Source organism: Pristiophorus japonicus, chromosome 8 (genome assembly GCF_044704955.1).
Source record: "Pristiophorus japonicus isolate sPriJap1 chromosome 8, sPriJap1.hap1, whole genome shotgun sequence".
NCBI classification, from domain to species: domain Eukaryota; kingdom Metazoa; phylum Chordata; class Chondrichthyes; family Pristiophoridae; genus Pristiophorus; species Pristiophorus japonicus.
Genome location: NC_091984.1, coordinates 157645481 through 157667196, shown reverse-complemented (window position 1 = coordinate 157667196; position 21716 = coordinate 157645481). Strand labels below are relative to the sequence as shown.

At 55.0% G+C, this 21716-nt stretch overlaps 1 protein-coding gene across 1 annotated transcript in view; it reads right to left on the bottom strand.

The window, feature by feature from the left end:
• Positions 1-21716, bottom strand: part of LOC139269202 (tenascin-R-like) — a 465249-nt gene that overhangs the window by 46353 nt on the left and 397180 nt on the right. The window lies entirely within an intron of this gene.

The window sequence follows — 21716 nt, the reverse complement described above, 5'->3', positions numbered from 1 at the left end:
TGAGACCCATACCGCAGTGAGATCAGTGAGTGTGGGACCCATACCCCAATGAGAGTCAGTGTGTGTGAGACGTGTACCCCAGTGAGATCAGTGTTTGTGGTACCCGTACTCCAGTGAGAGTCAGTGTGTGTGGGACCCGTAGCCCAGTGAGAGTCAGTGTGTGTGAGACCCATACCCCAGCGAGATCAGTGATTGTGGGACCCGTACCCCAGTGAGAGTCAGTGTGTGTGGGAATGTACTCCAGTGAGAGTCAGTGTGTGTGGGACTGTACCCCAAGGAGAGTCAGTGTGTGTGGGACTGTACCCCAGTGAGAGTCAGTGTGTGTGGGACCCGTAACACAGTGAGAGTCAGTGTGTGTGGGACCCGTAACACAGTGAGAGATAGTGTGTGTGGGACTCGTACCACAGTGAGTGATAGTGTGTGTAGGACTGTACCCCGGTGAGATCAGTGTGTGTGTTATCCGTACTCCAGTGAGAGTCAGTGTGTGTGGGACCCGTAGCCCAGTGAGAGTCAGTGTGTGTGAGACAGGTACCCCAGTGAAAGTCAGTCTGTGTGAGACCTGTACCCCAGTGAGATCAGTGTGTGTGGGACCCATACCCCAGTGAGAGTCAGTGTGTGTGTGGGACCCGTACCACAGTGAGAGTCAGTGTGTGTGGGACCCGTACCACAGTGAGAGTCAGTGTGTGTGGGAATGTACTCCAATGAGAGTCAGTGTGTGTGGGACTGTAACCCAGTGACAATCAGTGTGTGTGGGACCCGTACCCCAGTGAGAGTCAGTGTGTGAGGGACTGTACCCCAATGTGTGTCAGTGTATGTGGGACTCTACCCCAGTGAGTGTCAGTGTGTGTGGGACCCATACCCCAGTGAGAGTCAGTGTGTGTGGGACCCGTACACCAGTGAGAGTCTGTGTGTGTGTGAAACGTAGCCCAATGAGAGTTGGTGTGTGGGACCCGTACCCCAGTGAGTGTTAATGTGTGGGACCTGTACCCCAGTGAGAGTCAGTGTGTGTGAGACCCATACACCAGTGAGAATCAGTGTGTGTGGGAACCATAACCTAGTGAGAGTCAGTGTGTGGGGCTGTATCCCCATGTGAATCAGTTTGTCTGGGACCCGTACCCCTGTGAGAGTCAGTGTGTGTGGGACCCGTAACACAGTGAGAGTCAGTGTGTGTGGGACCCGTAACACAGTGAGAGATAGTGTGTGTGGGACTCGTACCACAGTGAGAGATAGTGTGTGTAGGACTGTACCCCGGTGAGAGTCAGTGTGTGTGGGACCCGAACCCCAGTGAGAGTCAGTGTGTGAGGGACTGTACCCCAGTGAGTGTCAGTGTATGTGGGACTGCAAACCAGTGAGTGTCAGTGTGTGTGGGACCCGTACCCCAGTGAGATCAGTGTGTGTGTTATCCGTACTCCAGTGAGAGTCAGTGTGTGTGGGACCCGTAGCCCAGTGACAGTCAGTGTGTGTGAGACAGGTACCCCAGTGAAAGTCAGTCTGTGTGAGACCTGTACCCCAGTGAGATCAGTGTGTGTGGGACCCATACCCCAGTGAGAGTCAGTGTGTGTGGGACCCGTACCACAGTGAGAGTCAGTGTGTGTGGGACCCGTACCACAGTGAGAGTCAGTGTGTGTGGGAATGTACTCCAATGAGAGTCAGTGTGTGTGGGACTGTAACCCAGTGAGAGTCAGTGTGTGTGGGACCCGTACCCCAGTGAGAGTCAGTGTGTGAGGGACTGTACCCCAATGAGTGTCAGTGTATGTGGGACTCTACCCCAGTGAGTGTCAGTGTGTGTGGGACCCATACTCCAGTGAGAGTCAGTGTGTGTGGGACCCGTACCCCAGTGAGAGTCAGTGTGTGTGGGACTCGTACCCCAGTGAGAGTCAGTGTGTGTGGGACCCGTACCCCAGTGAGAATCACTGTGTGTGGGACTGTACCCCGTTGAGAGTCACTGTGTGTGATGCATACCACAGTGAGAGTTGGTGTGTGGGACCTGTACCCCAGTGAGTATCAGTGTGTGTGGGACCCGTACGACTGTGACAGTCAGGGTGTGTCAGACCCATATCCCAGTGAGAGTCAGTGTGTGTGGGACCCGTACACCAGTGAGAGTCTGTGTGTGTGTGAAACGTAGCCCAATGAGAGTTGGTGTGTGGGACCCGTACCCCAGTGAGTGTTAATGTGTGGGACCTGTACCCCAGTGAGAGTCAGTGTGTGTGAGACCCGTACACCAGTGAGAATCAGTGTGTGTGGGAACCATAACCTAGTGAGAGTCAGTGTGTGGGGCTGTATCCCCGTGTGAATCAGTTTGTCTGGGACCCGTACCCCTGTGAGAGTCAGTGTGTGTGGGACCCGTACCCCAGTGAGAGTCAGTGTGAGTGGGACCCGTACCAGAGTGAGAGCCTGTGTGTTTGTGAGACGTAGCCCAATGAGAGTCGGTGTGTGAGACCCCTAAACCAGTGAGTGTCAGTCTGTGTGGGACTCGTACCCCAGCGAGATTCAGTGTGTGGCACGCATACCCCAGTGAGAATCAGTGTGTGTGAGACCCTAACCCAGTGAGAGTCAGTGTGTGTAGGACCCGTACCCCAGTGAGAATCAGTGTGTGTAGGACCCGTACCCCAGTGAGAGTCAGTGTGTGTAGGACCCGTACCCCAGTGAGAGTCAGTGTGTGTGGGACTGTACCCCAGTGAGTCAGTGTGTGTAGGACCCGTACCCCAGTGAGAGTCAGTGTGTGTAGGACCCGTACCCCAGTGAGAGTCAGTGTGTGTGGGACCCGTACCCCAGTGAGAGTCAGTGTGTGTGGGACCCGTACCCCAGTGAGAGTCAGTGTGTGTAGGACCCGTACCCCAGTGAGAGTTAGTGTGTGTAGGACCCGTACCCCAGTGAGAATCAGTGTGTGTAGGACCCGTACCCCAGTGAGAGTCAGTGTGTGTAGGACCCGTACCCCAGTGAGAGTCAGTGTGTGTAGGACCCGTACCCCAGTGAGAGTCAGTGTGTGTAGGACCCGTACCCCAGTGAGAGTCAGTGTGTGTAGGCCCTGTACCCCAGTGAGAGTCAATGTGTGTGGGACTGTACCCCAGTGAGAGTCAGTGTGTGTGGGACTCGTACCACAGTGAGAGATAGTGTGTGCGGGAATGTACCCCAGTGAGAGCCAGTGTGTGAGGGACTGTACTCAACTGAGAGTCACTGTGTATAGGACTGTACCCCAGTAAGAGTTAGTGTGTGTGGGACTGTACCCCAGTAAGAGATGGTGTGTGTGTGACCGTACCCGAGTGAGAGTCAGTGTGTGTGGACTGTAACCCGGTGAGAGTCAGTGTGTGTGGGACACGTACCCCAGTGAGAGTCAGTGTGTGAGGGTCTGTACCCCAATGAGTGTCAGTGTATGTGGGACTGTACCCCAGTGAGTGTCAGTGTGTGTGGGACCCGTACCCCAGTGAGAGTCAGTGTGTGTGTGCCCCTAACCCAGTGGGAGTCAGTGTGTGTGGGACCCGTATCCCAGTGAGAGTCAGTGTTTGTGGGACCCGTACCCCAGTCAGTCAGTGGTTTTGGGACCCATACCCCAGTGAGAGTCAGTGTGTCTCGGACTGTACCCCAGTGAGAGTCAGTGTGTGTGGGACTGTACCCCAGTGAGAGTCAGTGTGTGTGGCACCCATACCCCAGTGAGAGTCAGTGTGTGTGGGACCCGTACCCCAGTGAGAGTCAGTGTTTGTGGGACCCGTACCCCAGTCAGTCAGTGGTTTTGGACCCGTACCCTAGTAAGAGTCAGTGTGTGTGTGCCCCTAACCCAGTGAGAGTCAGTGTGTGTGTGCCCCTAACCTAGTGAGAGTCAGTGTCTCTTGGACTGTACCCCACTGAGAGTTAGTGTGTGTGGGACCCGTACCCCAGTGAGAGTCAGTGTGTGATTGACTCGTACCCCACTGTGAGTCGGTTTTTGTGTGACCCCTACCCCCCAGTGAGAGTCAGTGTCTGTGGGACCCATACCCGAGTGAAAATCAGTGTTTGTGAGACCCATATCCCAGTGAGAGTCAGTGTGTGTGGGACCCGTACCCCAGTGAGAGTCAGTGTGTGCGTGACCCGTACCCCAGTATGAGTCGGTTTTTGTGTGAACCCTACCCTAGTGAGAGTCAGTGTATGTGGGTCCCGTACCCCAGTGAGAGTCAGTGTGTGTGAGATCCTTACCCAAGTGAGAGTCAGTGTGTGTGTGAGACGTAGCCCAATGAGAGTTGGTGTCTAGGACCTGTACACCAGTGAGCATCAGTGTGTGTGGGACCCGTACCCGTGTGACAGTCAGTGTGTTTCGGATCCATATCCCAGTGAGAGTCAGTGTGTGTGGGACCCGTACCCCAGTGAGAGTCAGTGGATGTGGTATCCGTACCCCAGTGAGAGTCAGTGTGTGTGGGACCCATACCCCAGTGAGAGTCAGTGTGTGTTGGACCCGTACCACAGTCAGAATCAGTGGTTTTGGTACCCGTACCCCAGTGAGAGTCAGTGTCTCTGGGACTGTTCCCCAGTGAGAGTCAGTGTGTGTGGGACCCATACCCGAGTGAGAGTCAGTGTTTGTGGGACCCTTACGCCAGTGAAAGTCGGTGTGTGTAGGGCCCGTACCACAGTGAGAGTCAGTATGTGTGGGACCTGTACCCCAGTGAGATTCAATGTGTGTGGGACCTGCACCCTAGTTAGAATCAGTGTGTGTGGGGCCCGTACCCCAGTGAGAGTCAGTGTGTGTGGGACTGTACTCCAGGGAGAGTCAGTGTGTGTGGGACTGTACCCCAGTGAGAGTCAGTGTGTGTGGGACCCGAACCCTAGTGAGAGTCAGTGTGTGAGGGACTGTACCCTAGTGAGTGTCAGTGTATGTGGGACTGCAAACCAGTGAGTGTCAGTGTGTGTGGGACCCGTACCCCAGTGAGATCAGTGTGTGTGTTATCCGTACTCCAGTGAGAGTCAGTGTGTGTGGGACCCGTAGCCCAGTGACAGTCAGTGTGTGTGAGACAGGTACCCCAGTGAAAGTCAGTCTGTGTGAGACCTGTACCCCAGTGAGATCAGTGTGTGTGGGACCCATACCACAGTGAGAGTCAGTGTGTGTGGGACCCGTACCACAGTGAGAGTCAGTGTGTGTGGGACCCGTAACACAGAGAGAGTCAGTGTATGTGGGACTGCAAACCAGTGAGTGTCAGTGTGTGTGGGACCCGTACCCCAGTGAGATCAGTGTGTGTGTTATCCGTACTCCAGTGAGAGTCAGTGTGTGTGGGACCCGTACCACAGTGAGAGTCAGTGTGTGTGGGACCCGTAACACAGAGAGAGTCAGTGTATGTGGGACTGCAAACCAGTGAGTGTCAGTGTGTGTGAGACCTGTACCCCAGTGAGATCAGTGTGTGTGGGACCCATACCCCAGTGAGAGTCAGTGTGTGTGGGACCCGTACCACAGTGAGAGTCAGTGTGTGTGGGACCTGTAACACAGAGAGAGTCAGTGTGTGTGGGAATGTACTCCAATGAGAGTCAGTGTGTGTGGGACTGTAACCCAGTGAGAGTCAGTGTGTGTGGGACCCGTACCCCAGTGAGAGTCAGTGTGTGAGGGACTGTACCCCAATGAGTGTCAGTGTATGTGGGACTGTACCCCAGTGAGTGTCAGTGTGTGTGGGACCCATACCCCAGTGAGAGTCAGTGTGTGTGGGAGCCGTACCCCAGTGAGAGTCAGTGTGTGTGGGACTCGTACCCCAGTGAGAGTCCGTGTGTGTGGGACCCGTACACCAGTGAGAGTCAGTGTGTGTGGGACTGTACCCCGTTGAGAGTCACTGTGTGTGGGACGCATACCACAGTGAGAGTTGGTGTGTGGGACCTGTACCCCAGTGAGTATCAGTGTGTGTGGGACCTGTACACCAGTGAGAGTCTGTGTGTGTGTGAAACGTAGCCCAATGAGAGTTGGTGTCTAGGACCTGTACACCAGTGAGCATCAGTGTGTGTGGGACCCGTACCCGTGTGACAGTCAGTGTGTTTCGGATCCATATCCCAGTGAGAGTCAGTGTGTGTGGGACCCGTACCCCAGTGAGAGTCTGTGTGTGTGTGAGACGTAGCCCAATGACAGTTGGTGTGTGGGACCCGTACCCCAGTGAGCGTCAATGTGTGGGACCCGTACCCCAGTGTGAGTCAGTGGATGTGGTATCCGTACCCCAGTGAGAGTCAGTGTGTGTGGGACCCATACCTCAGTGAGAGTCAGTGTGTGTTGGACCCGTACCACAGTCAGAATCAGTGGTTTTGGTACCCGTACCCCAGTGAGAGTCAGTGTCTCTGGGACTGTTCCCCAGTGAGAGTCAGTGTGTGTGGGACCCATACCCGAGTGAGAGTCAGTGTTTGTGGGACCCTTACGCCAGTGAAAGTCGGTGTGTGTAGGGCCCGTACCACAGTGAGAGTCAGTATGTGTGGGACCTGTACCCCAGTGATATTCAATGTGTGTGGGACCTGCACCCTAGTTAGAATCAGTGTGTGTGGGGCCCGTACCCCAGTGAGAGTCAGTGTGTGTGGGACTGTACTCCAGGGAGAGTCAGTGTGTGTGGGACTGTACCCCAGTGAGAGTCAGTGTGTGTGGGACCCGAACCCTAGTGAGAGTCAGTGTGTGAGGGACTGTACCCCAGTGAGTGTCAGTGTATGTGGGACTGCAAACCAGTGAGTGTCAGTGTGTGTGGGACCCGTACCCCAGTGAGATCAGTGTGTGTGTTATCCGTACTCCAGTGAGAGTCAGTGTGTGTGGGACCCGTAGCCCAGTGACAGTCAGTGTGTGTGAGACAGGTACCCCAGTGAAAGTCAGTCTGTGTGAGACCTGTACCCCAGTGAGATCAGTGTGTGTGGGACCCATACCCCAGTGAGAGTCAGTGTGTGTGGGACCCGTACCCCAGTGAGAGTCAGTGTGTGTGTGCCCCTAACCCAGTGGGAGTCAGTGTGTGTAGGACCCGTACCCCAGTGAGAGTCAGTGTGTGTAGGACCCGTACCCCAGTGAGAGTCAGTGTGTGTAGGACCCGTACCCCAGTGAGAGTCAGTGTGTGTAGGCCCTGTACCCCAGTGAGAGTCAATGTGTGTGGGACTGTACCCCAGTGAGAGTCAGTGTGTGTGGGACTCGTACCACAGTGAAAGATAGTGTGTGCGGGAATGTACCCCAGTGAGAGCCAGTGTGTGAGGGACTGTACTCAACTGAGAGTCACTGTGTATAGGACTGTACCCCAGTAAGAGTTAGTGTGTGTGGGACTGTACCCCAGTAAGAGATGGTGTGTGTGTGACCGTACCCGAGTGAGAGTCAGTGTGTGTGGACTGTAACCCGGTGAGAGTCAGTGTGTGTGGGACACGTACCCCAGTGAGAGTCAGTGTGTGAGGGTCTGTACCCCAATGAGTGTCAGTGTATGTGGGACTGTACCCCAGTGAGTGTCAGTGTGTGTGGGACCCGTACCCCAGTGAGAGTCAGTGTGTGTGTGCCCCTAACCCAGTGGGAGTCAGTGTGTGTGGGACCCGTATCCCAGTGAGAGTCAGTGTTTGTGGGACCCGTACCCCAGTCAGTCAGTGGTTTTGGGACCCATACCCCAGTGAGAGTCAGTGTGTCTCGGACTGTACCCCAGTGAGAGTCAGTGTGTGTGGGACTGTACCCCAGTGAGAGTCAGTGTGTGTGGCACCCATACCCCAGTGAGAGTCAGTGTGTGTGGGACCCGTACCCCAGTGAGAGTCAGTGTTTGTGGGACCCGTACCCCAGTCAGTCAGTGGTTTTGGACCCGTACCCTAGTGAGAGTCAGTGTGTGTGTGCCCCTAACCCAGTGAGAGTCAGTGTGTGTGTGCCCCTAACCTAGTGAGAGTCAGTGTCTCTTAGACTGTACCCCACTGAGAGTTAGTGTGTGTGGGACCCGTACCCCAGTGAGAGTCAGTGTGTGATTGACTCGTACCCCACTGTGAGTCGGTTTTTGTGTGACCCCTACCCCCCAGTGAGAGTCAGTGTCTGTGGGACCCATACCCGAGTGAAAATCAGTGTTTGTGAGACCCATATCCCAGTGAGAGTCAGTGTGTGTGGGACCCGTACCCCAGTGAGAGTCAGTGTGTGCGTGACCCGTACCCCAGTATGAGTCGGTTTTTGTGTGAACCCTACCCTAGTGAGAGTCAGTGTATGTGGGTCCCGTACCCCAGTGAGAGTCAGTGTGTGTGAGATCCTTACCCAAGTGAGAGTCAGTGTGTGTGTGAGACGTAGCCCAATGAGAGTTGGTGTCTAGGACCTGTACACCAGTGAGCATCAGTGTGTGTGGGACCCGTACCCGTGTGACAGTCAGTGTGTTTCGGATCCATATCCCAGTGAGAGTCAGTGTGTGTGGGACCCGTACCCCAGTGAGAGTCAGTGGATGTGGTATCCGTACCCCAGTGAGAGTCAGTGTGTGTGGGACCCATACCCCAGTGAGAGTCAGTGTGTGTTGGACCCGTACCACAGTCAGAATCAGTGTTTTGGTACCCGTACCCCAGTGAGAGTCAGTGTCTCTGGGACTGTTCCCCAGTGAGAGTCAGTGTGTGTGGGACCCATACCCGAGTGAGAGTCAGTGTTTGTGGGACCCTTACGCCAGTGAAAGTCGGTGTGTGTAGGGCCCGTACCACAGTGAGAGTCAGTATGTGTGGGACCTGTACCCCAGTGAGATTCAATGTGTGTGGGACCTGCACCCTAGTTAGAATCAGTGTGTGTGGGGCCCATACCCCAGTGAGAGTCAGTGTGTGTGGGACTGTACTCCAGGGAGAGTCAGTGTGTGTGGGACTGTACCCCAGTGAGAGTCAGTGTGTGTGGGACCCGAACCCTAGTGAGAGTCAGTGTGTGAGGGACTGTACCCCAGTGAGTGTCAGTGTATGTGGGACTGCAAACCAGTGAGTGTCAGTGTGTGTGGGACCCGTACCCCAGTGAGATCAGTGTGTGTGTTATCCGTACTCCAGTGAGAGTCAGTGTGTGTGGGACCCGTAGCCCAGTGACAGTCAGTGTGTGTGAGACAGGTACCCCAGTGAAAGTCAGTCTGTGTGAGACCTGTACCCCAGTGAGATCAGTGTGTGTGGGACCCATACCACAGTGAGAGTCAGTGTGTGTGGGACCCGTACCACAGTGAGAGTCAGTGTGTGTGGGACCCGTAACACAGAGAGAGTCAGTGTATGTGGGACTGCAAACCAGTGAGTGTCAGTGTGTGTGGGACCCGTACCCCAGTGAGATCAGTGTGTGTGTTATCCGTACTCCAGTGAGAGTCAGTGTGTGTGGGACCCGTACCACAGTGAGAGTCAGTGTGTGTGGGACCCGTAACACAGAGAGAGTCAGTGTATGTGGGACTGCAAACCAGTGAGTGTCAGTGTGTGTGAGACCTGTACCCCAGTGAGATCAGTGTGTGTGGGACCCATACCCCAGTGAGAGTCAGTGTGTGTGGGACCCGTACCACAGTGAGAGTCAGTGTGTGTGGGACCCGTAACACAGAGAGAGTCAGTGTGTGTGGGAATGTACTCCAATGAGAGTCAGTGTGTGTGGGACTGTAACCCAGTGAGAGTCAGTGTGTGTGGGACCCGTACCCCAGTGAGAGTCAGTGTGTGAGGGACTGTACCCCAATGAGTGTCAGTGTATGTGGGACTGTACCCCAGTGAGTGTCAGTGTGTGTGGGACCCATACCCCAGTGAGAGTCAGTGTGTGTGGGAGCCGTACCCCAGTGAGAGTCAGTGTGTGTGGGACTCGTACCCCAGTGAGAGTCCGTGTGTGTGGGACCCGTACACCAGTGAGAGTCAGTGTGTGTGGGACTGTACCCCGTTGAGAGTCACTGTGTGTGGGACGCATACCACAGTGAGAGTTGGTGTGTGGGACCTGTACCCCAGTGAGTATCAGTGTGTGTGGGACCTGTACACCAGTGAGAGTCTGTGTGTGTGTGAAACGTAGCCCAATGAGAGTTGGTGTCTAGGACCTGTACACCAGTGAGCATCAGTGTGTGTGGGACCCGTACCCGTGTGACAGTCAGTGTGTTTCGGATCCATATCCCAGTGAGAGTCAGTGTGTGTGGGACCCGTACCCCAGTGAGAGTCTGTGTGTGTGTGAGACGTAGCCCAATGACAGTTGGTGTGTGGGACCCGTACCCCAGTGAGCGTCAATGTGTGGGACCCGTACCCCAGTGTGAGTCAGTGGATGTGGTATCCGTACCCCAGTGAGAGTCAGTGTGTGTGGGACCCATACCTCAGTGAGAGTCAGTGTGTGTTGGACCCGTACCACAGTCAGAATCAGTGGTTTTGGTACCCGTACCCCAGTGAGAGTCAGTGTCTCTGGGACTGTTCCCCAGTGAGAGTCAGTGTGTGTGGGACCCATACCCGAGTGAGAGTCAGTGTTTGTGGGACCCTTACGCCAGTGAAAGTCGGTGTGTGTAGGGCCCGTACCACAGTGAGAGTCAGTATGTGTGGGACCTGTACCCCAGTGATATTCAATGTGTGTGGGACCTGCACCCTAGTTAGAATCAGTGTGTGTGGGGCCCGTACCCCAGTGAGAGTCAGTGTGTGTGGGACTGTACTCCAGGGAGAGTCAGTGTGTGTGGGACTGTACCCCAGTGAGAGTCAGTGTGTGTGGGACCCGTACCACAGTGAGAGTCAGTGTGTGTGGGACCCGTAACACAGAGAGAGTCAGTGTGTGTGGGAATGTACTCCAATGAGAGTCAGTGTGTGTGGGACTGTAACCCAGTGAGAGTCAGTGTGTGTGGGACCCGTACCCCAGTGAGAGTCAGTGTGTGAGGGACTGTACCCCAATGAGTGTCAGTGTATGTGGGACTGTACCCCAGTGAGTGTCAGTGTGTGTGGGACCCGTACCCCAGTGAGAGTCAGTGTGTGTGTGCCCCTAACCCAGTGGGAGTCAGTGTGTGTGGGACCCGTATCCCAGTGAGAGTCAGTGTTTGTGGGACCCGTACCCCAGTCAGTCAGTGGTTTTGGGACCCATACCCCAGTGAGAGTCAGTGTGTCTCGGACTGTACCCCAGTGAGAGTCAGTGTGTGTGGGACTGTACCCCAGTGAGAGTCAGTGTGTGTGGCACCCATACCCCAGTGAGAGTCAGTGTGTGTGGGACCCGTACCCCAGTCAGTCAGTGGTTTTGGACCCGTACCCTAGTGAGAGTCAGTGTGTGTGTGCCCCTAACCCAGTGAGAGTCAGTGTGTGTGTGCCCCTAACCTAGTGAGAGTCAGTGTCTCTTAGACTGTACCCCACTGAGAGTTAGTGTGTGTGGGACCCGTACCCCAGTGAGAGTCAGTGTGTGATTGACTCGTACCCCACTGTGAGTCGGTTTTTGTGTGACCCCTACCCCCCAGTGAGAGTCAGTGTCTGTGGGACCCATACCCGAGTGAAAATCAGTGTTTGTGAGACCCATATCCCAGTGAGAGTCAGTGTGTGTGGGACCCGTACCCCAGTGAGAGTCAGTGTGTGCGTGACCCGTACCCCAGTATGAGTCGGTTTTTGTGTGAACCCTACCCTAGTGAGAGTCAGTGTATGTGGGTCCCGTACCCCAGTGAGAGTCAGTGTGTGTGAGATCCTTACCCAAGTGAGAGTCAGTGTGTGTGTGAGACGTAGCCCAATGAGAGTTGGTGTCTAGGACCTGTACACCAGTGAGCATCAGTGTGTGTGGGACCCGTACCCGTGTGACAGTCAGTGTGTTTCGGATCCATATCCCAGTGAGAGTCAGTGTGTGTGGGACCCGTACCCCAGTGAGAGTCAGTGGATGTGGTATCCGTACCCCAGTGAGAGTCAGTGTGTGTGGGACCCATACCCCAGTGAGAGTCAGTGTGTGTTGGACCCGTACCACAGTCAGAATCAGTGGTTTTGGTACCCGTACCCCAGTGAGAGTCAGTGTCTCTGGGACTGTTCCCCAGTGAGAGTCAGTGTGTGTGGGACCCATACCCGAGTGAGAGTCAGTGTTTGTGGGACCCTTACGCCAGTGAAAGTCGGTGTGTGTAGGGCCCGTACCACAGTGAGAGTCAGTATGTGTGGGACCTGTACCCCAGTGAGATTCAATGTGTGTGGGACCTGCACCCTAGTTAGAATCAGTGTGTGTGGGGCCCGTACCCCAGTGAGAGTCAGTGTGTGTGGGACTGTACTCCAGGGAGAGTCAGTGTGTGTGGGACTGTACCCCAGTGAGAGTCAGTGTGTGTGGGACCCGAACCCTAGTGAGAGTCAGTGTGTGAGGGACTGTACCCCAGTGAGTGTCAGTGTATGTGGGACTGCAAACCAGTGAGTGTCAGTGTGTGTGGGACCCGTACCCCAGTGAGATCAGTGTGTGTGTTATCCGTACTCCAGTGAGAGTCAGTGTGTGTGGGACCCGTAGCCCAGTGACAGTCAGTGTGTGTGAGACAGGTACCCCAGTGAAAGTCAGTCTGTGTGAGACCTGTACCCCAGTGAGATCAGTGTGTGTGGGACCCATACCACAGTGAGAGTCAGTGTGTGTGGGACCCGTAACACAGAGAGAGTCAGTGTATGTGGGACTGCAAACCAGTGAGTGTCAGTGTGTGTGGGACCCGTACCCCAGTGAGATCAGTGTGTGTGTTATCCGTACTCCAGTGAGAGTCAGTGTGTGTGGGACCCGTACCACAGTGAGAGTCAGTGTGTGTGGGACCCGTAACACAGAGAGAGTCAGTGTATGTGGGACTGCAAACCAGTGAGTGTCAGTGTGTGTGGGACCCGTACCCCAGTGAGATCAGTGTGTGTGTTATCCGTACTCCAGTGAGAGTCAGTGTGTGTGGGACCCGTACCACAGTGAGAGTCAGTGTGTGTGGGACCCGTAACACAGAGAGAGTCAGTGTATGTGGGACTGCAAACCAGTGAGTGTCAGTGTGTGTGAGACCTGTACCCCAGTGAGATCAGTGTGTGTGGGACCCATACCCCAGTGAGAGTCAGTGTGTGTGGGACCCGTACCACAGTGAGAGTCAGTGTGTGTGGGACCCGTAACACAGAGAGAGTCAGTGTGTGTGGGAATGTACTCCAATGAGAGTCAGTGTGTGTGGGACTGTAACCCAGTGAGAGTCAGTGTGTGTGGGACCCGTACCCCAGTGAGAGTCAGTGTGTGAGGGACTGTACCCCAATGAGTGTCAGTGTATGTGGGACTGTACCCCAGTGAGTGTCAGTGTGTGTGGGACCCATACCCCAGTGAGAGTCAGTGTGTGTGGGAGCCGTACCCCAGTGAGAGTCAGTGTGTGTGGGACTCGTACCCCAGTGAGAGTCCGTGTGTGTGGGACCCGTACACCAGTGAGAGTCAGTGTGTGTGGGACTGTACCCCGTTGAGAGTCACTGTGTGTGGGACGCATACCACAGTGAGAGTTGGTGTGTGGGACCTGTACCCCAGTGAGTATCAGTGTGTGTGGGACCTGTACACCAGTGAGAGTCTGTGTGTGTGTGAAACGTAGCCCAATGAGAGTTGGTGTCTAGGACCTGTACACCAGTGAGCATCAGTGTGTGTGGGACCCGTACCCGTGTGACAGTCAGTGTGTTTCGGATCCATATCCCAGTGAGAGTCAGTGTGTGTGGGACCCGTACCCCAGTGAGAGTCTGTGTGTGTGTGAGACGTAGCCCAATGACAGTTGGTGTGTGGGACCCGTACCCCAGTGAGCGTCAATGTGTGGGACCCGTACCCCAGTGTGAGTCAGTGGATGTGGTATCCGTACCCCAGTGAGAGTCAGTGTGTGTGGGACCCATACCTCAGTGAGAGTCAGTGTGTGTTGGACCCGTACCACAGTCAGAATCAGTGGTTTTGGTACCCGTACCCCAGTGAGAGTCAGTGTCTCTGGGACTGTTCCCCAGTGAGAGTCAGTGTGTGTGGGACCCATACCCGAGTGAGAGTCAGTGTTTGTGGGACCCTTACGCCAGTGAAAGTCGGTGTGTGTAGGGCCCGTACCACAGTGAGAGTCAGTATGTGTGGGACCTGTACCCCAGTGAGATTCAATGTGTGTGGGACCTGCACCCTAGTTAGAATCAGTGTGTGTGGGGCCCGTACCCCAGTGAGAGTCAGTGTGTGTGGGACTGTACTCCAGGGAGAGTCAGTGTGTGTGGGACTGTACCCCAGTGAGAGTCAGTGTGTGTGGGACCCGAACCCTAGTGAGAGTCAGTGTGTGAGGGACTGTACCCAAGTGAGCGTCAGTGTATGTGGGACTGCAAACCAGTGAGTGTCAGTGTGTGTGGGACCCGTACCCCAGTGAGATCAGTGTGTGTGTTATCCGTACTCCAGTGAGAGTCAGTGTGTGTGGGACCCGTAGCCCAGTGACAGTCAGTGTGTGTGAGACAGGTACCCCAGTGAAAGTCAGTCTGTGTGAGACCTGTACCCCAGTGAGATCAGTGTGTGTGGGACCCATACCCCAGTGAGAGTCAGTGTGTGTGGGACCCGTACCACAGTGAGAGTCAGTGTGTGTGGGACCCGTAACACAGAGAGAGTCAGTGTATGTGGGACTGCAAACCAGTGAGTGTCAGTGTGTGTGGGACCCGTACCCCAGTGAGATCAGTGTGTGTGTTATCCGTACTCCAGTGAGAGTCAGTGTGTGTGGGACCCGTAGCCCAGTGACAGTCAGTGTGTGTGAGACAGGTACCCCAGTGAAAGTCAGTCTGTGTGAGACCTGTACCCCAGTGAGATCAGTGTGTGTGGGACCCATACCCCAGTGAGAGTCAGTGTGTGTGGGACCCGTACCACAGTGAGAGTCAGTGTGTGTGGGACCCGTAACACAGAGAGAGTCAGTGTGTGTGGGAATGTACTCCAATGAGAGTCAGTGTGTGTGGGACTGTAACCCAGTGAGAGTCAGTGTGTGTGGGACCCGTACCCCAGTGAGAGTCAGTGTGTGAGGGACTGTACCCCAATGAGTGTCAGTGTATGTGGGACTGTACCCCAGTGAGTGTCAGTGTGTGTGGGACCCATACCCCAGTGAGAGTCAGTGTGTGTGGGAGCCGTACCCCAGAGAGAGTCAGTGTGTGTGGGACTCGTACCCCAGTGAGAGTCCGTGTGTGTGGGACCCGTACACCAGTGAGAGTCAGTGTGTGTGGGACTGTACCCCGTTGAGAGTCACTGTGTGTGGGACGCATACCACAGTGAGAGTTGGTGTGTGGGACCTGTACCCCAGTGAGTATCAGTGTGTGTGGGACCTGTACACCAGTGAGAGTCTGTGTGTGTGTGAAACGTAGCCCAATGAGAGTTGGTGTGTGGGACCCGTACCCCAGTGAGTGTTAATGTGCGGGACCTGTACCCCAGTGAGAGTCAGTGTGTGTGAGACCCGTACACCAGTGAGAATCAGTGTGTGTGGGAACCGTAACCTAGTGAGAGTCAGTGTGTGGGGCTGTATCCCCATGTGCATCAGTTTGTCTGGGACCCGTACCCCTGTGAGAGTCAGTGTGTGTGGGACCCGTACCCCAGTGAGAGTCAGTGTGAGTGGGACCCGTACCAGAGTGAGAGCCTGTGTGTGTGTGAGACGTAGCCCAATGAGAGTCGGTGTGTGAGACCCGTAAACCAGTGAGTGTCAGTCTGTGTGGGACTCGTACCCCAGCGAGATTCAGTGTGTGGCACGCATACCCCAGTGAGAATCAGTGTGTGTGAGACCCCATCCCAGTGAGAGTCAGTGTGTGTAGGACCCGTACCCCAGTGAGAATCAGTGTGTGTAGGACCCGTACCCCAGTGAGAGTCAGTGTGTGTAGGATCCGTACCCCAGTGAGAGTCAGTGTGTGTGGGACCCGTACCCCAGTGAGAGTCAGTGTGTGTAGGACCCGTACCCCAGTGAGAGTCAGTGTGTGTGGTACCCGTAACACAATGAGAGTCAGTGTGTGTGGGACTCGTACCACAGTGAGAGATGGTGTGTGAGGGACTGTACTCAACTGAGAGTCACTGTGTGGAGGACTGTACCCCAGTGAGAGTTAGTGTGTCTGGGACTGCACCCCAGTAAGAGATGGTGTGTGTGTGACCATACCCGAGTGAGAGTCAGTGTGTGTGGACTGTAACCCGGTGAGAGTCAGTGTGTGTGGGACCCGTACCCCAGTGAGAGTCAGTGTGAGTGGGACCCGTACCAGAGTGAGAGTCTGTGTGTATGTGAGACGTAGCCCAATGAGAGTCGGTGTGTGTGGGACCCGTAAACCAGTGAGTGTCAGTCTGTGTGGGACTCGTACCCCAGCGAGATTCAGTGTGTAGCACGCGTACCCCAGTGAGAGTCAGTGTGTGTGAGCCCCTAACCCAGTGAGAGTCAGTGTGTGTAGGACGCGTACCCCAGTGAGAGTTGGTGTGTATGGGACCCATACCACGGTGAGAGTTGGTGCGTAGGATCCGTTGCCCAGTGTATATCAGTCTATGTGGGACTCGTACCCCTGTGAGAGTCAGTGTGTGTGAGACCCATACCGCAGTGAGATCAGTGAGTGTGGGACCCATACTCCAATGAGAGTCAGTGTGTGTGAGACCCGTACCCCAGCGAGATCAGTGATTGTGGGACCTGTACCCCAGTGAGAGTCAGTGTGTGTGGGAAAGTACTCCAGTGAGTGTCAGTGTGTGTGGGACTGTACCCCAAGGAGAGTCAGTGTGTGTGGGACTGTACCCCAGTGAGAGTCAGTGTGTGTGGGACCCGTAACACAGTGAGAGTCAGTGTGTGTGGGACCCGTAACACAGTGAGAGATAGTGTGTGTGGGACTCGTACCACAGTGAGTGATAGTGTGTGTAGGACTGTACCCCGGTGAGATCAGTGTGTGTGTTATCCGTACTCCAGTGAGAGTCAGTGTGTGTGGGACCCGTAGCCCAGTGACAGTCAGTGTGTGTGAGACAGGTACCCCAGTGAAAGTCAGTCTGTGTGAGACCTGTACCCCAGTGAGATCAGTGTGTGTGGGACCCATACCCCAGTGAGAGTCAGTGTGTGTGGGACCCGTACCACAGTGAGAGTCAGTGTGTGTGGGATCCGTACCACAGTGAGAGTCAGTGTGCGTGGGAATGTACTCCAATGAGAGTCAGTGTGTGTGGGACTGTAACCCAGTGAGAATCAGTGTGTGTGGGACCCGTACCCCAGTGAGAGTCAGTGTGTGAGGGACTGTACCCCAGTGAGTGTCAGTGTGTGTGGGACCCATACCCCAGTGAGAGTCAGTGTGTGTGGGACCCGTACACCAGTGAGAGTCTGTGTGTGTGTGAAACGTAGCCCAATGAGAGTTGGTGTGTGGGACCCGTACCCCAGTGAGTGTTAATGTGTGGGACCTGCACCCCAGTGAGAGTCAGTGTGTGTGAGACCCGTACACCAGTGAGAATCAGTGTGTGTGGGAACCATAACCTAGTGAGAGTCAGTGTGTGGGCTGTATCCCCATGTGAATCAGTTGTCTGGGACCCGTACCCCTGTGAGAGTCAGTGTGTGTGGGACTCGTACCACAGTGAGAGATAGTGTGTGCGGGAATGTACCCCAGTGAGAGTCAGTGTGTGAGGGACTGTACTCAACTGAGAGTTACTGTGTGTAGGACTGTACCCCGGTGAGAGTCAGTGTGTGTGGGACCCGAACCCCAGTGAGAGTCAGTGTGTGAGGGACTGTACCCCAGTGAGTGTCAGTGTATGTGGGACTGCAAACCAGTGAGTGTCAGTGTGTGTGGGACCCGTACCCCAGTGAGATCAGTGTGTGTGTTATCCGTACTTCAGTGAGAGTTAGTGTGTGTGGAACCCGTAGCCCAGTGACAGTCAGTGTGTGTGAGACAGGTACCCCAGTGAAAGTCAGTCTGTGTGAGACCTGTACCCCAGTGAGATCAGTGTGTGTGGGACCCATACCCCAGTGAGAGTCAGTGTGTGTGGGACCCGTACCACAGTGAGAGTCAGTGTGTGTGGGACCCGTACCACAGTGAGAGTCAGTGTGTGTGGGAATGTACTCCAATGAGAGTCAGTGTGTGTGGGACTGTAACCCAGTGAGAGTCAGTGTGTGTGGGACCCGTACCCCAGTGAGAGTCAGTGTGTGAGGGACTGTACCCCAATGAGTGTCAGTGTATGTGGGACCCGTACCCCAGTGAGAGTCAGTGTGTGTGGGACTCGTACCCCAGTGAGAGTCAGTGTGTGTGGGACCCGTACCCCAGTGAGAGTCACTGTGTGTGGGACTGTACCCCGTTGAGAGTCACTGTGTGTGATGCATACCACAGTGAGAGTTGATGTGTGGGACCTGTACCCCAGTGAGTATCAGTGTGTGTGGGACCCGTACGACTGTGACAGTCAGTGTGTGTCAGACCCATATCCCAGTGAGAGTCAGTGTGTGTGGGACCCGTACACCAGTGAGAGTCTGTGTGTGTGTGTGAAACGTAGCCCAATGAGAGTTGGTGTGTGGGACCCGTACCCCAGTGAGTGTTAATGTGTGGGACATGTACCCCAGTGAGAGTCAGTGTGTGTGAGACCCGTACACCAGTGAGAATCAGTGTGTGTGGGAACCATAACCTAGTGAGAGTCAGTGTGTGGGGCTGTATCCCCGTGTGAATCAGTTTGTCTGGGACCCGTACCCCTGTGAGAGTCAGTGTGTGTGGGACCCGTACCCCAGTGAGAGTCAGTGTGAGTGGGACCCGTACCAGAGTGAGAGCCTGTGTGTTTGTGAGACATAGCCCAATGAGAGTCGGTGTGTGAGACCCGTAAACCAGTGAGTGTCAGTCTGTGTGGGACTCGTACCCCAGCGAGATTCAGTGTGTGGCACGCATACCCCAGTGAGAATCAGTGTGTGTGAGACCCTAACCCAGTGAGAGTCAGTGTGTGTAGGACCCGTACCCCAGTGAGAATCAGTGTGTGTAGGACCCGTACCCCAGTGAGAGTCAGTGTGTGTAGGACCCGTACCCCAGTGAGAGTCAGTGTGTGTGGGACCCGTACCCCAGTGAGAGTCAGTGTGTGTAGGACCCGTACCCCAGTGAGAGTCAGTGTGTGTAGGACCCGTACCCCTGTGAGAGTTAGTGTGTGTGGGACTGTACCCCAGTTAGAGTCAGTGTGTGTGGGACTCGTACCACAGTGAGAGATAGTGTGTGCGGGAATGTACCCCAGTGAGAGCCAGTGTGTGAGGGACTGTACTCAACTGAGAGTTACTGTGTATAGGACTGTACCCCAGTAAGAGTTAGTGTGTGTGGGACTGTACCCCAGTAAGAGATGGTGTGTGTGTGACCGTACCCGAGTGAGAGTCAGTGTGTGTGGACTGTAACCCGGTGAGAGTCAGTGTGTGTGGGACACGTACCCCAGTGAGAGTCAGTGTGTAAGGGTCTGTACCCCAATGAGTGTCAGTGTATGTGGGACTGTACCCCAGTGAGTGTCAGTGTGTGTGGGACCCGTACCCCAGTGAGAGTCAGTGTGTGTGTGCCCCTAACCCAGTGGGAGTCAGTGTGTGTGGGACCCGTACCCCAGTGAGAGTCAGTGTTTGTGGGACCCGTACCCCAGTCAGTCAGTGGTTTTGGGACCCATACCCCAGTGAGAGTCAGTGTGTCTCGGACTGTACCCCAGTGAGAGTCAGTGTGTGTGGGACTGTACCCCAGTGAGTGTCAGTGTGTGTTGGACCATACCCCAGTGAGAGCCTTTTTGTGTGGGACTGTACCCCAGTGAGAGTCAGTGTGTGTGGCACCCATACCCCAGTGAGAGTCAGTGTGTGTGGGACCCGTACCCCAGTGAGAGTCAGTGTTTGTGGGACCCGTACCCCAGTCAGTCAGTGGTTTTGGACCCGTACCCTAGTGAGAGTCAGTGTGTGTGTGCCCCTAACCCAGTGAGAGTCAGTGTGTGTGTGCCCCTAACCTAGTGAGAGTCAGTGTCTCTTGGACTGTACCCCACTGAGAGTTAGTGTGTGTGGGACCCGTACCCCAGTGAGAGTCAGTGTGTGATTGACCCGTACCCCACTGTGAGTCGGTTTTTGTGTGACCCCTACCCCCCAGTGAGAGTCAGTGTCTGTGGGACCCATACCCGAGTGAAAATCAGTGTTTGTGAGACCCATATCCCAGTGAGAGTCAGTGTGTGTGGGACCCGTACCCCAGTGAGAGTCAGTGTGTGCGTGACCCGTACCCCAGTATGAGTCGGTTTTTGTGTGAACCCTACCCTAGTGAGAGTCAGTGTATGTGGGTCCCGTACCCCAGTGAGAGTCAGTGTGTGTGAGATCCTTACCCAAGTGAGAGTCAGTGTGTGTGTGAGACGTAGCCCAATGAGAGTTGGTGTCTAGGACCTGTACACCAGTGAGCATCAGTGTGTGTGGGACCCGTACCCGTGTGACAGTCAGTGTGTTTCAGATCCATATCCCAGTGAGAGTCAGTGTGTGTGGGACCCGTACCCCAGTGAGAGTCTGTGTGTGTGTGAGACGTAGCCCAATGACAGTTGGTGTGTGGGACCCGTACCCCAGTGAGCGTCAATGTGTGGGACCCGTACCCCAGTGTGAGTCAGTGGATGTGGTATCCGTACCCCAGTGAGAGTCAGTGTGTGTGGGACCCATACCCCAGTGAGAGTCAGTGTGTGTTGGACCCGTACCACAGTCAGAATCAGTGGTTTTGGTACCCGTACCCCAGTGAGAGTCAGTGTCTCTGGGACTGTTCCCCAGTGAGAGTCAGTGTGTGTGGGACCCATACCCGAGTGAGAGTCAGTGTTTGTGGGACCCTTACGCCAGTGAAAGTCGGTGTGTGTAGGGCCCGTACCACAGTGAGAGTCAGTATGTGTGGGACCTGTACCCCAGTGAGATTCAATGTGTGTGGGACCTGCACCCTAGTTAGAATCAGTGTGTGTGGGGCCCATACCCCAGTGAGAGTCAGTGTGTGTGTGACCCGTACTCCACTGTGAGTCGGTTTTTGTGTGACCCCTACCCCAGTGAGAGTCAGTGTCTGTGGGACCCGTACACCAGTGAGAGTCAGTTTGTGTGTGACCCGTACCCCAGTGAGAGTCAGTGTATGTGAGACCCGTACCCCAGTGAGAATCAGTGTTTCTGGGACCCGTACCCCAGTGAGAGTTAGTGTGTGTGGGACCCGTACCCCAGTGAGAATCTGTGTGTGTGGGACCCGTACCCCTGTGACAGTCAGTGTGTGTCGGACCCATATCCCAGTGAGAGTCAGTGTATCTTGGACCCGTACCCCAGTTTGAGTCAGTGTGCGTGGGACCCGTACCCCAGTGAGAGTCAGTGTGTGGGACGCATACCACAGTGAGTGTCAGTATGTGTGGGACTCGTACCCCAGTGAGAGTCAGTCTGTGTGGGACTCGTACCCCAGTGAGAGTCAGTGTGTGTGGGACCCGTACCCCAGTGAGAGTCAGTGTGTGTGGGGCCCGTACCCCAGTGAGAGTCACTGTGTGTGGGACCCGTACCCCAGTGAGAGTCAGTCTGTGTGGGACCCGTACCCCAGTGAAAGTCAGTGTGTGTGGGACCCGTACCCCAGTGAGAGTCACTATGTGTGGGACCTGTACCCCAGTGAGAGTCAGTGTGTGTGGGACCCGTACCCCAGTGAAAGTCAGTGTGTGTGGGACCCATACCCCAGTGAGAGTCAGTGTGTATTGACCCGTACCCCAGTGAGAGTCACTGTGTGTGGGACCCGTACCCCAGTGAAAGTCAGCGTGTGTGGCACCCGTACCCCAGCGAGAATCAATGTGTGTGTGGGATGCGTACCCCAGTGAGAGTCAGTGTTATATATATAAACTATAGATATACTCTCTGTGTAGTCACTCTATAGTTGCATAAGATGGAGACTTGTTTACTTGATGTACTATCATTAAGGTTTACACTGTGTATATACCATGCTGGCACCAGTAGAGGGTGCAACTGGTGGAG